Source organism: Rissa tridactyla, chromosome 1 (assembly GCF_028500815.1).
Source record: "Rissa tridactyla isolate bRisTri1 chromosome 1, bRisTri1.patW.cur.20221130, whole genome shotgun sequence".
Taxonomy (NCBI): Eukaryota; Metazoa; Chordata; class Aves; order Charadriiformes; family Laridae; genus Rissa; species Rissa tridactyla.
This window is the reverse complement of record NC_071466.1, coordinates 24,785,149-24,799,185: the sequence shown is the minus strand read 5'-3', so window position 1 is coordinate 24,799,185 and position 14,037 is coordinate 24,785,149.

Below are 14,037 nucleotides of genomic sequence, written 5' to 3'. Positions count from 1 at the left end.
GTCTCTTGGGGAGACGGTTGATTTTTATTCTGCCTACTTCTATCTATTGTGCCTTAATCTAATACAAAAGTGTCTGTGTAGAGAGCAGAATGATGGGAAATGCTTGCCCTGGAGTTCTAACGCTGTCTCTCCTATTTCAGTCTTGTTAATGAACAACAAAACAAAATAACAAGCCGACAAGTCTGAGCTTCTCTTAGATATCACAGCAGGCACATGGAATGGCTTCTCCCAGGCATACTGATCGCTTTTACCACATTTATAGTACTCTAATAAATGCTTCTTGGAGCCGCTCCAGGCAATTGTAATTAATTCTCTGTGGGATGCTCATAGTGGTCACCCCGGATCAGAAAGGTCAGGACTTTGTCTGTGCCTTTACAACATCAGTAAAAATTAAATACCCACTTTCCCCAAAGGTCATCACAAGCCGAATACACGAAACGATCAATCTCAATCAATTTCCCATTCCCTGCTGTTTCTCATTATTTCTGCAGTTATCCTAAAAATTAAAAGTAAACACATAAGCAAATCAAAGCAGAAGCCGTTTTTGCTGTTGATCTAATCCTCTCTCCTATGCAAGAGGCTGATGACGATACAAACACAAAAAGTGAGAGAACCCCCCTGAGCACATGGAGAGCCATTCACCTATGGGGACCCTGCCTTTACTTAATCTCCCTGCCTTCTTAGGGTGGCTAAAAGAGGAAAATCCCGTCTGGCAAACATCTGTTGCACCGCGCAAGCAGCAGTAATTCAAGGTAAACCTGAAGGGAAAAACGCTTCCCCTCGCTGAGGGCTCAGCGCGGCGCGGTGACAGGGCCGCCGCCGCCGCCGCTCAGCACCATGGACAGGGTGCTCCCGGGCCCCGCCGCCCGCCCGAACCCCGCGCCCGCCGCCGGCAGCCGGGACCCCCGGAAGGAGGGAGGGAGGGAGGCAGGGAGGGAAAGAGGGAGGGAAGGAAAGAGGGAGGGAACGCCGCACGGCAGCCCCCCCACTCGGGGACTGCTTCCCCCGTCCCCGCGGGGAGCCCCGGGGCTGGCCGCCCGCCCCAGCCCCAGGCGAGCAGGCCCGCCTGGCAACCGGCCGGGAAGGGGCAGCAGGCTTGGTGACACGTGTTGTGATTTACTGCGTTTTATAGCCAGGGCTCCGCTTTATTTCCCATTACTTGTCACGCCCTTTGAAAAGGGCAATGTGAAATTAGTTGTGAGTTTTCTTTCTGTTGTTTTTCTTTCTTTTTTTTTTTTTTAATGCTGCATATCTTGGAGCTTGGTGGTTTTGCAAAGGAGGAGGAGGGAGGAGACCTCAACACAAGCGAAGCACAAAAACAAAGAAGAGAAATAGAGCAGTGTGTGCCCACACACTGCTGGGAGAGGAAGAGGAAGAGAGGAAGCATCGGCCAAAGTCATGCACAAAATAAAACTGGTTTTGGACCGTTCTAACTGCTCAGTTACTCAAAACTATGGTCTTGCTGATGGGGAGAATGTCAGTCAAATTTTTCTCAGTGACACTGGTGTATATCCGGGTGACTCTTTCAATATCACTGGTTTTGCTTTCCAGGGCCAGAGAGGTCAATTTTGACCTTGGTGATTTTACAGAAAAAAATACATTTAAATTTTACGGCAAACTTTTTCCTGCTTCTTGTACTGTATTGTTCCTTTGTCTGACAAATATTAGTTTCTTTCACTGGCCTGGTGGAAATTCTGAACACAATATCACTTCATTCAGAAGCCATGTAATTTTGCTTGTAAATGCCAAGTCCCATTGTTTGGCATGGGAAGTGCCAGCCTCAGGGTTAAGGCAGCCAGGTTGTCTTAAACAAGTGCAAGAAACAGTCTCCAAAGACTATCAGACACTGGGTATCATTACACTGCTAATTGCCCTTGGGAATCCCTCCGTCTCTTCTCATAGGCTTCTCACAAATCCCTCCAAAGTCTTCATCTCAGCATCACTCTCCTTACATCAATCTCTGCCTTCCTCTCCTCCACCCTATCCTCACTTGTATGCATCATCTCTTTCATTTGTTTGTGTGTTTAGTCATTGTGCACCCCCATTAAACCAGCCAAGGAATAGAAAATATTCAAGCCTCACTGTCTTTTCCTCACTGCCGTACTTCCCTCAAAGAACCAGGAAGCCAAACTAAGGTGGATACCATCACATCCTACATGACGTTTTCAGGGGTATCTCTCTTATATTTTACTTACCTTGACTGCAACTCATTGGGCAGTCAAACTCTGAACAGTACAATCTCAGTATATCTTTGGCTGCTGCTAAAGTACAAATGAGAAGAAATTATCTGTCTTCAACCTGTACACGAGATAATTTCATTTTCCATCAAATAGTGGTCTTGTAAGAGATGCAGACAGATGATGGACTCTGGCTGGTGTTTAATATATGAAGTGCAACAACTCCTATGATGCAGCCCTCCCTCTGGGCTCTATCTATCTATTGATTCCCATCACATAATTAAATTGTGAACTCTGAAAGGGAAAGCTATCTTTCATTTCAAGTACTGATCAGCGTCTAGCCCACCAGGGCTCTGAGCCCTTATTAGATCTCTGGTAATACTGCAATGCAAATAGTAAAGGAGCTGCATCTGCCTTCTCACTAGCACCAAGACTCCACACTTGCCTAATGCAGGGGATCTTATATATCCAATAACACAATAGCCAGAGTGACAGATCATTAAAGTGCTATTGTGCCAGAAGTGTTGTTATGAGTATAAAGGATTGAGCCAGTTATTAATCATCTCAAAGCGTTTTACACAGGCACAAACATAAATCACAGCACTCCATCCACTTGGGTAATTGCATTCTGCCACAATAAATTCCTTCTAAAATTTCTACCAATAACAGTATTTTTCACTTCCAGTCCTAAACTTTGTTCTTTGTTGCTTTACACAACTAAATAGCTGATGTATTTCTCTTCTGAGGTGATCAATTACCTTCTATGGAAATTCAGATGTACACAGAGCTGCACTATATTCTTTATGTAGCCATCAGAGAACTCTATAAAGCTCTTTCTTCATACTAAATTATGTATAAATGCACAATTTTCTTACTCTAAAGAAAATGTATTAATGACATCTAGCAACAGAGCTCTTTAGGCAGCCTTTTTGAATGCCAAAATAGTAAACATTGACTCCTAAATCATATTTATCCCATGATGTCGTCAAATCCAAAAGCAGCCAGGAAAGAGAGAAAATACTCTAATCTCCTCTTAACGCACCTTTCAAAATCTCAACACAATTTGGACAGTTCTGATTATAAAACAGCAATGTCATTTGCAAATGGCTATTTATTATTTAGTATACAGGGCTACATAGCTGCGCATTCCTTTATAATACATGAAGGGAGCTTTCAATTAGTAAAGCCGGAAAGATTTGGCCCTTTAGACAGCCACACTTGAGGAGGTTTGAAAAGCCTTGCTGAACCGCAGTTCCTGAAGACCTGTACCGCTATTCATAGCTACCACTTAGGACTTGCTCCTCAGAGAGAGCAATTCCCCCTAACCACAGTAAAGTGTTTACGTCCAAATGAAAATGGCTTATTGGAGCATGCCGTGCTAGTGGCAGTGCAGGTCATTTCCTTTATTAAAAAATAATAATAATAAAAATCACTTGCCAGTAGCCTCACATAAGCCCCGATGCACCCTTTAAATCAGCTTCCAAAGAGAGGATAAATGGACCATCTTTTCAAAACAATGTATTGAAATTATGTATAACACCTGATATCATCAGTTTTGCAGCTATCTTTGGAAGCTTCTCTGGTTTAGCAGCAAACTAAAGAGATAAGCAAACACATACTAGGATCTGCATCGTTGCTTGGAAACAATCGGTTTGGGAATGGCATAATCCTATTAGTCTAAAGAAGACCAAAATTTTAATAGACTTCATACAATTCAGATGCAAACTCTTCCTCTCGAATCAAATTTTACTACACATATATAACAGTTTTCCTCATTTCTTTTTCCACTCTACTAAAGGGCATACATAAATGCCTCATGGCATTGCAACAAAGAATAATGATGTGCTAAACCTGGATTGATTTACTTGGCATTCTCATAGACTCCCCACTCCCAAAACATATGCATTGAGACTGCAAACTCATGTTTGCAGTCTAAAAATACATTGCATTCAAAAGAGAAGACTGAAGAGCTCAAAGGACTGCTTATGGAATATAGAGGTCCGGATTATTCAAGCTGGACTTGGCACAAGAGCACATCTGGGAGCACGGGAGGGATGCTCACACCACAATTTTAGGCAACTCAACATGTCTGATTAGAGTCCTGCTATAGTCAATGGAGAAACACCGGCATCTCCTGTAACTGAGCCAGAGCAGGGGTCTAACTTACTGTCCTATTTTTTCTCCGTTGACTACAGAATGAGCCCAGCTACCTACAAAGATCACTGAAGTTGAGCAGAGCAGCCTCAAGCCTACTCTGATGCATTCACAGCTGTCTGAGGAGTCAGGCTGGCACCCTGGGACTGCTGCAGCACGGAGAAGCCCTGTGCTCATGCTGTGGTGCCAGCCTCGAGGGTGCTGGAGCATGACTTGGTTCCTCAGATCCAAGAGGTATGTAGTTCTAGTGGTGATTCATGAAGACAACTTTCCAAATTTAAAGTGATGCAGAGCATCAAGAAAGAAATAGAGGATGAAGCCTCAGTCTTCCATGTCTAGAATTCCATTTTCAGAAGCAGTACTGAATTACGCACTGAAATACATCTTTATTCAGAGGAGCTCTCATTTACACACTGAACTCCCATCCGCTTCAGTGGAGCAGAAATTTGTGTAAAGTGAACGCTACACATAAGTGCTTTCCCGGTGGGAATGCCTCCTGCCTCGTGGTCATGGCTGCTGGCTTCATCCCAGCCAAGAACGATAGTCATCTGACCTTACTGGATCAGTGTGAAATTTGCTCATTGCCCATGGGCAGCTCCTTTTGAGCAGATATCGGGATCAGAGCCACTACAACAACCCAGATTCATTTCATACCTGGACAGCAACAAGGCAAAGGACGGGAACAGCCTTATGAACAGACCTGCTTTTTCACCCCAAGACACTTCTCTTTGAGGCAGGGTTGATACACGCAGGGCAGGGATAATGCCGAGGCACCTACTGATGTTGCCTCGTCTGAACTCCATTCTCTCAGGCTGTCAAGCGAGCCTGCAATTTCAATGGGTACAATATTCCTATTAAAAGCGTGAATTGTAAAAGTACAAATGGGAGATGATTCTCAAAAGGCATTTTTATAGCCAGCAGAAAGCTTCATGCCAATTGCTTAAAAAGGCTTTGAAAGTTTTCCAAGACAGCACAACATAGGCCCAGATCACTCCTACCGGTTTAGCTTCGTAATTGCCTTCCCTTTCAATACTTATTTTTGTCTTCAGCCGAGTGCCTCCCTCCCCACCGCCCAAGTCCCCTCTCGCTGCCAGCATCCTTCAGAGAGGGCTGAATAGAGCTTCCTTTCCCACCCCGTGGACATGACCTGGCTGTGCCACGGGTCACTGTGGGCACAAGCACAAGGTGCACTTACCCAGCTGTGCCCAAAAGTATTTCGAAAGTTCCCAGCAAGGAGCATTAGGGAGAAAGTCCAGCTCTTGGGCACAGCACAGCTGGCTGCCAACTCCTGAAACCTGGAGCAATCCCACAGCATTTGGCAACTTCTGCTTTGCCAACACAACTCTCACAAAGCTTAACCTATTCTGTCACCAAGGGTTACGTGACCAGCTGAGAAGAGGAAATATTTGTGTTTCAGCCAGCCCCTCTGAGTGTCGGGTTTTACTGAGACAGGTTTCTGCAAGTAACTTGAACAAAAGATCGTGCTCTAAGCTCTAATGCAAGTTTCCCGCGTTTCCCAGAAGCCCATTTTCACCTGCATAATGTCTGTTCCCAGTCAGTGCTGAAGATCCCGTGAATTTTTACATGCTGTATTTGGATCAGAATTTTTCTAGCCTCCTTTGCTGCCATTCCTGCACATGTTGCAGCAAAGATAATCTGACCTGAGCTCTCTGAGACTGTCCTAGAGACCTTTACTTCTTTATTAACTGTTCTGCTGCTGTCTGGACCTCCTGGGCACTTGTATTTCCACTTCAAGATCTCCAGTGGTGTTGTCCTCACTCCTGCATCCAAGCACTGAGAAATTTCTGAGCTAGCTGCTTCAGAAATGCAAATCAATGGGTGAGACGATAATAACCTTTTCTCAGTTGTGTTCCTTAACTACTTTTTCTGCTAGTAAAAAATCTGCTTTTTTTCCTTGTCTTTTCCACACCTTCAACACTTAAATCATTAGTCTATTTCTTATTTCTTCCTCTTTGGATTTTTTTATATATTGCTGGCACATTTTTATCTTAGAAAGATTTCCAGGCTTCTTCAGTGTCTAACCACGGTATTCTTCCTTATTAATATGTTATTGCTAGCTGGCTGTTATTTTTTATATATATATGTAGGATACAGCTGTTTGTTCACCTGACTGGTCCTGATGGTCAGCTTTTGCTGGGGAGAGGTCAACACAGCGTGAGAGTAACGATGTCCAAGTAGCTCAACACCCACTTTTATTTTCTCCTCTGGCTTTTCGTAGACAAAATCTGCAAGGGCATTTCTACTCTGAAGTTGTAGCCCCCCCTCCGAGTCCCCATCCCATGTACCTGCAAGGAGTAGGGGCATCTTTCAGTTCCACGTGGGATCTGAGCTCTTTTCTTTGCTTGCTCCTCCAAGGAGCCTGGGTTTGGGGTGACTATGGATGCAGTTCATATGGAAATATCTACAGTCATCACAGCACATAATTTGGGAATCTGGGGCCACCACAGGGAGCAGAGGCTGACGTCAGCAAGGAGACACAGGTGAGCCAGCAGCACGGAGCCCAACTGGGTGAAAAGAGGAACAGTCAAGGAAATGAACCTTGTATTACCAAGGGAAAAATTGCCTTTCCAGTAAGGCTGGAGGCAGCAGATCGTGGCAGAAAGCAAGTGTCCACGTGCTGAGGAGTTAAGAGCTTGCCGCTTTGTCACAAAGCATGGTGAAGCTGAGGATGAAGAATGAGGCACAAGCGCTAAGCTTTCCTGAGAGGCTTAAACATTTCATAGCCCTGTAGCCCTGTAAACACAGTGCTGCCACTGCTCGTAACGGGCCGTTATGTGCAGTGCTGAATTTGCAAGGTCTCAGGACTGAGGTTCATCCAGCTCTGAGCTTGTCTTAACCTGCCTAGAGCTTTGTTTTAAGCCTGGTTAGCTGTATCTGCTTTTTTTTTTTCTAATGACCATGGCTATGCTTGATTTTTTTTCCTTTTGCTTATTTTTGCATGCTATAACCATAATGTTTACATTGACGGCAGCAACAACTAGCTCTTCCATGCAGAAAGAAATCTTCATGCCTAATACAATGAGGTGGTGGAGAGGGAGGCGGGCTGGGCACAATAGCCGGGGCCTTGAACACGGGGACACAGGACGCGGCGTACAGGCGTGGGATGATAAGAAAAGGGGCAGAGGCCAACATGGCAGAGCCCAGGGCTGTAAACAACTCACCAGCGGTCAATTAAAGAAATGAAGACCTGGGAGCTGGACAAAGCATGTTTCAGGGGTAGCAAACAGAACAAAGAACAAGTATCTAACATAAGGAAAAGGTATCGTATATGTAAATGTGATTGCCATGCAGAGTGGCAAATCAAGGTGTGAACCAAATTAGCAAACTTACAAAATTATCCCAACTGGTTCCTACAGGGAGGGGGAAGAAACCATCAACCTGGCGAGGGACTCAGGGGTGCTGATGCCCCCCCCACCCCCGTCCCCCTGGTCTGAAGCCATCAGTCTGAGCACCCAGAAGGGCAGTGGAAGGGGTTGCAAAACACTGGGAAAAGGACGAGACACTAGGACTGGATATAATAATTTTATCTGTATTGTTATTATTGAAATTTTTTGCATAGTAGTATTCTTTGCTCTTTTTTTGTCTTTCTTTTCCTATAATAATTAGATCTGGATTAGTAAGAATTCTTTGATTAGATCATTTAGATTTCAATTATGTTAACAGCAGATTCTTAGCGCTACATATGAAGAGTGTTTCCTTTTTGTCCATAACAAGATTTTGAGCTTAACGCATTCAATAAATCCCCGGTGCTTTGGGGACTGAGGCCATTTCTGATTTCTCTCTCTGTTAACAGCTACGCACACCAGGCACCTGAAGGCACTAACATTCTCACCATTCTCCCTGAACAACGCAAGTAAGAGCAGGAAAGAGACGCTCAGAGTCTCAGAGCATCCATTACAGCCACTCAGCCGGAGTAGCAGCTTCACTGAGGCCCTACATAGCCGACCTAAGTATAAAGGATTTCTAATTCCTGTAAGAAACATCACTCTTTCACATGACTCTGCAGTGCATGCAGATAATTCCCACCAACTCCTAGCAGCTCTGTGCCGTATGTTTAAACGTGCTCTCCCTGCTTTTCTCAGTATGACAGAACAAGGTCCCAAAAAATGTGAGATCATCCCCAGCACTTTTGTTTCTGCACTGTGGCGAAGGGGCTGTGGCACTCTATTAAGACAGCCTTCAGCCAAGCATCACAGAGCAGAAGGAAGCCCCAGCTGATACTGGACGTGTAGAATCCATTATACCAGCTTCTTGCCCACAGAGGCAGAGTCAGCTCTTAACTGTGCTGGTTTTACAGTTATTTTGCCTGAGGAGAGCAATTTCAAGCAGGTGCAGCATCACCAAGAAATGAGGTCAGTGACCTGGAGTTTCAAAGGGATTTGAGCATCTAGATGGAAGTACAGCCTTCCTGAAACTAGCCCACACTCCTTGGGATAATCCTTCTTTTACTGACTACTTGGAGTTGCTTTTCCCCTGGTTGCTTCAGCACTTCCAACATTTGCTCAGAAAGTACCAGATGTCTGCTGAAATGGATGAGTTTAGTAGATGAAATGCCAGCATCTCCTTCTATAATCATCCAGATAATCCACTGACTTTCCAAAGCTGCTACCTGCAAGTCTCACTCAATACCAGGAGCCCCAGTGGGAATTCAGTGCCTCTGAAAGTCTGGCAGGGAAAAAACAACAGGCTACAGACAAACTGGAGAGGATATCGGTGAATGAAATGCAAGAACAGCTCTCTGAGAGATGCGGTACCCCCTGGAGAAGAGGATGCCCAATCTGTCTGCTGTATAGATTTTTAGGTTGCTTTTGAAAAAAAAAAAAAATTGTGATTACAAATACATTTAAAAAAAAAAGGTTCATTGACAGATTAGCACCTAAATCCTTTGCAGAATAAGTGAATTAAAGAGGAATTTAAGAGAGGAAAGGACAGTAGCTGGGGACAGGAGAGCAGTCCCCTGTGCACAGTGTATATGCCTTTACAATGTGCATGCATTTTCTTTGTGTTTCCCAACTTTCTCTCTGCCCTCTAATTTAAGGTTGCATGTTCTGATAGTAAACACCTCACAGCTGCAGAAAGGAAGTCACAGACAGCCTGTAATTTCCTGCCAAACATCACTCTGAAGAAGTTTGCAATTTGTGATAATGGTATTGTTCCTTCAGTTCTGTTCTCGTAGCTCATCCTTCATTACACATAACGCTTTGCAAAGCCTTCTGCGTTGAGCAGCATTAGCCCCTCAAGCAAGAGATTACAGTAAGAATATTTAAAATTTTATTACTGCAGCTATTTTTTTAAGTCCCTCCTGGCAGTAAGTACAAGGTACGAGGGGGCGGTGCCAGGAAAAATCGTTCTTGTTTGTATGAGGCAACAAATAAACCCCACATGTCTAATACAATTTGACATACTAAACCCTCAGTGCAATTAGTCCTCAGATTAGTAATTCTATAATTCAGCTGTTCAGCAATGACTCAAACCTGTTGTATGCCATCTTTCAAGTAACGATATAAATAGCTTCAGCAAGCAAAACAGAGATCTGCAATTTATTGCTTCAAAAGGTACTTTTCCGTTCCAGATCTCTGAGCTTTTTCCTGATAAAACTGTCTGAAGTTGATTTGGATTAAATGGAAGGGCTTTACCCAAAGCAGTCGGAGGCTCAGCTGAGAGTCTATAATCTGTGTCAGCGCTGAATGGACTGGGAAAGTGTACCCACACCCAACAATAGGCCATTTCTCTGCTGAAGAATTTGCACTTTACTGCTTTCCCAGGCAAGATATGCATTGTCTCTTACCTCTAAGGAGGGATGGGGGTGTGCACAGAGAATCGCTGCGCAGAATCACGCAGGCAGGATTCAAAGCAGACGGTTTTGCTGTTTCTTTAGGCTAAAGGCTGAGGTCTGCTTCTAATTACGGTACTGGTCAAATTCAAATAGGATTCAGATTTGTGAAATCCAAGGGGTTTGTTTGGTTTTTTTAAATTTATTTTGATTTGTGGTATTGGTCTTGTTGAGCTTTCCCAGCAATGACTCCTTCCAGAAACATTATTTAATGTCACCAAGGGCCTCCCGAGGAAGGGGGAGCGCTCAGCTCCGCTGCGGAGCTGTTACTCACAGGCCACATGCAGTCGCTCAGGATCCGTGACACTGTACTTGGCTCCCAGATTATCCCTGTACTTCTGGATTTCATCAGTACCCAGTGTGTCCTCTGGAGTGTTATATTTAAATGGTTAAGCTTTTCCTCTGCTGTGTTCCAGTATGCTTGTTTCTTTTCCCCAACCGGGATGCACCTTTCCTCTAGAAAAATAATATTCAGTGCCTCAAAATCTTCTTGTGCTGTGGAAATATCCTGCTTCCTGTTTTACCCGAAAATATGATTTTACCCTTTGCATTTATAAACTCGTGTTATACTGTAGCCCAAACTCCACTGCCTTACATCCATGTCTTTCTTCTCACTTTAGTAAGATGAGAAAGAGGGAGCCATGGAGGCTAAATCGCTCATCTACTTCGTGGAGAACTGACCCAAACTGGTCGCTAATGGGTTGCACTCTTCAACGTGGCCTCTGTTCAGCAGATGATAAAAGTTTTTCTAGCTCTGGTAATATGAATCAAAAGGAACAGGGCTCCTGGGAGGCCACTCTGCTTCAGTCGGTAAAACAGGAACAGGAGTACAGATTTTCTACCTTTTTCATACCAATCATTAGCTATATTTAATTGAACACCAGGTCAATAAAGGCTTGTGATCTGATAATTTCTTTAAGTGGAATGAACTTAGACTAGGCAGTCAAGTTGATACGGCATTTGTGAATTTGGATTTATTTTTCAAGAACGGTTTTGGTAAGTTAATGTGATCCTACTGATGTTAAATACAGAGGTGATATAATTAGAAGGTAATTAATAGTTAATCAATATTATAAAATTCTCCAAATGCTTTAGTGGATAGATCATCATATATAATTTTAAATAAAAATACAAATAAGGTTGTTTGAGAAAAAGTCATTTTTTCAGAGGAATTTTTGGCTGCTTTTTTCTTCCCAAAATGCATTGCCATCTTCCTCTGCCAAGACGAGGAGTTCAACTGCACAAAAGAGAGAAACTGCTACAAGACGGTGCTTTGTGAGAGTGCTTAAAAATCTACTAACAGAAAATGCTTGCTTTGCTTTCTGGTTTCTTCTTAACGAAATCTGTAGCCTCTGTCAGTAATTTCTGTGTGATTGGTCAAGAGTAAATCTAGCAGAAGTGTTACCCAGGTCGTGGCTCACTGCAATGTAACAAAAGCAAGAAGTGTCCCCTGTGTGATTTTTTTTCCTTTTTATTATTAATATTTACATCTTAAAGTCACTTCATAAATACGATATCCTTTATTGTACTTCTAACATATCCTAAAATAGAAGTTTTACTTTGGTTTCTTCAGGGAATTGTGTCTGTATTTTTCAGGGATTTGCGGCACATAGAGCCACATAGGTATGAGGCATCTTTGGGAAGCAAGGTCTGTCTTGGTAGCCCTTATGTTCTGGTTATTGCTCATCTTTCCTCAGTTAGGAAAGAGCTCCGTAGCAGCACGGAACATGAGAAGACATCGTGGAACCTCCATGAACAATGCATAAACCACAGAATTACTGTCTGTACTTTCATCTTTGCATGACTGGCCACATGCGGTCTCCTGGTGACCGGCGAGCTCTGATTTTCATCTCCTGTGTGAATGAAGGTTGCAGCTCTGGGATGCAACACGTGCTCTCAGTGGAATATGGACAGACCCTCAGAATGGCACCATGCACATTTCTGAGATTGGGCTGCACGTGGGAGAGGTTTGGGAAGACCTTTCTTCACAGGGCTGCCGACTTGTGGGAGCATGACTGTGAACATGGCATGATGTGATTAGTGAGGGTGATACTTCAGGTTTCCTATTAACAGCAGGAGGCATCTAGTAGTTCCTAGAAGAGAAGGGAGGCTGGGAAAGATGTTATTTCTGCTTGCTGAGGACAGGGTTCCACCAGAACTCAGCATTAAGAGATACCATCCCTAAGAGTAGTCTTTTGCAGATATTTTGTCAGTCCTTAGGGACACAATCGTATCTCAGGATGAAGGCTCCCTCACATCTCTCCTCTCTTTGTGATACCCTCAGATTAGCACCTCACCCTCACGTTTCCAGCCTCGTCTGGGCCCACCTCCAGAGTAAACACAGACACTGCCAGTAAGACAAAACCCCATTTACTCACCAAGAGATAAGGCCAGGTTTCTGTTAGAAGATTGCAAACTAAATTGCCAGCAAAGCATAAGTACAGTTTTAATCTCAGCCCTGCAGCACAATGTGTCTGTTTGCTTAGACTCTCTTACCTAGGACGTATCTCCGCTCTCAGAAGAAAGGGCTGAAGGCACCATCCCCCCATCAGAGTGTCCTCCTCTGCTGTCCAGAAGCAGAGATCTTTTCCCCAGCACAGAGCTGGGTTATAGTCCTTAGGACTGGAGTCAGAGGTATAAAGGCAAATGCTGAGGAGAGTATTTAGGAATCAGGCTGGAAGTGAAAACCACCTTAAATATCTACAAACTGTCTTTCCTCTGGTCTCCAGAGGAGATAACATAATATGTTGCTGTTATATACTTTACCTGTAATTCACCACAAAGAAAAACCTGTGAAGCTCATGTAGTTTGCTGCGTATTTGCATCTCAGACGCCCATTTAAATATTGCCTTGTTTCCATCCTTCTCCCTCCAGCAAATGTCACAATCAGCACAGCAGAACTTCTGAAGGTCTTGTTTTTCTCTGATAGCATGAAGCAGCCTAAATAATATCAATGGGCTGTGGCTAGAAACCATCGCTAGGGAGGAGAATTAACCCAGTTGAATAAACATGGGTCAGCTTTGGCTACCACCTCAGGGTGAAATCTCTAGGTCACTTTGGCTGAAAATGACGATATAAAATGGGTCAGACATCCAGGCCTCGGCTCCCCCTCTTTTCCAGGCTTTAAGGTCAATCTTCACAAGTGAAGCAAGCGGGGAATGTTTTTCTGCTGACCCAGTGGGGTTAATGGGCTCTGGGAGGGAACAGGGGAACGCTGGAGCTTGTGGGAGAGAAGGATGGAGACAGCCATCCTCGGGGAGGATGGAACAGTGGAGAGGAGGCAGAGGGGGAGCAGAGCGTTCCTGCAGTGACGGCGAGATCCTGCGGCACCATCCGACTGCGCCCAGTTCTCTGTACGGTCGATAGAGAGAATAATCATGTTTTGAAAAGGCTGGCTTTAAAAGACACAATGAATTTCCTGACTGACACCTCCCTGGTAAATGTGTATAAATTCTCTTGGATAACATGCTGCTCGAAGAATTACAGGCTCTGAGTGCCCGCGTAAGTTTTACTGCTTCGGTTTCCGTAGGCTGGCTAATGGCTGTGAAATTCCCTCCCAGCTGTTAGTTTGAACATTGCGTCCGCGATTTAAAAGCATTCACGTGTTTAGCCCTATGTTAGCTAAAGAAAGAGGCTACATGGGCCATGTGATATGTTATACTCCTGGGCTACATGATATGTTATACTCCTTGATGCAGCTAGAGGGATACCAGAAAGCCCCGTCCATCAGCAAGGCTGTAACCTTAAGTGAATAAATACACAGAAAAGCTTCTCCAGCAAAAAACAGCTTTTAGCACCAGGAAGAATAAAGTCCTAATTCTGCAAAGATATTATCAGCAGCCACTGCAGCAC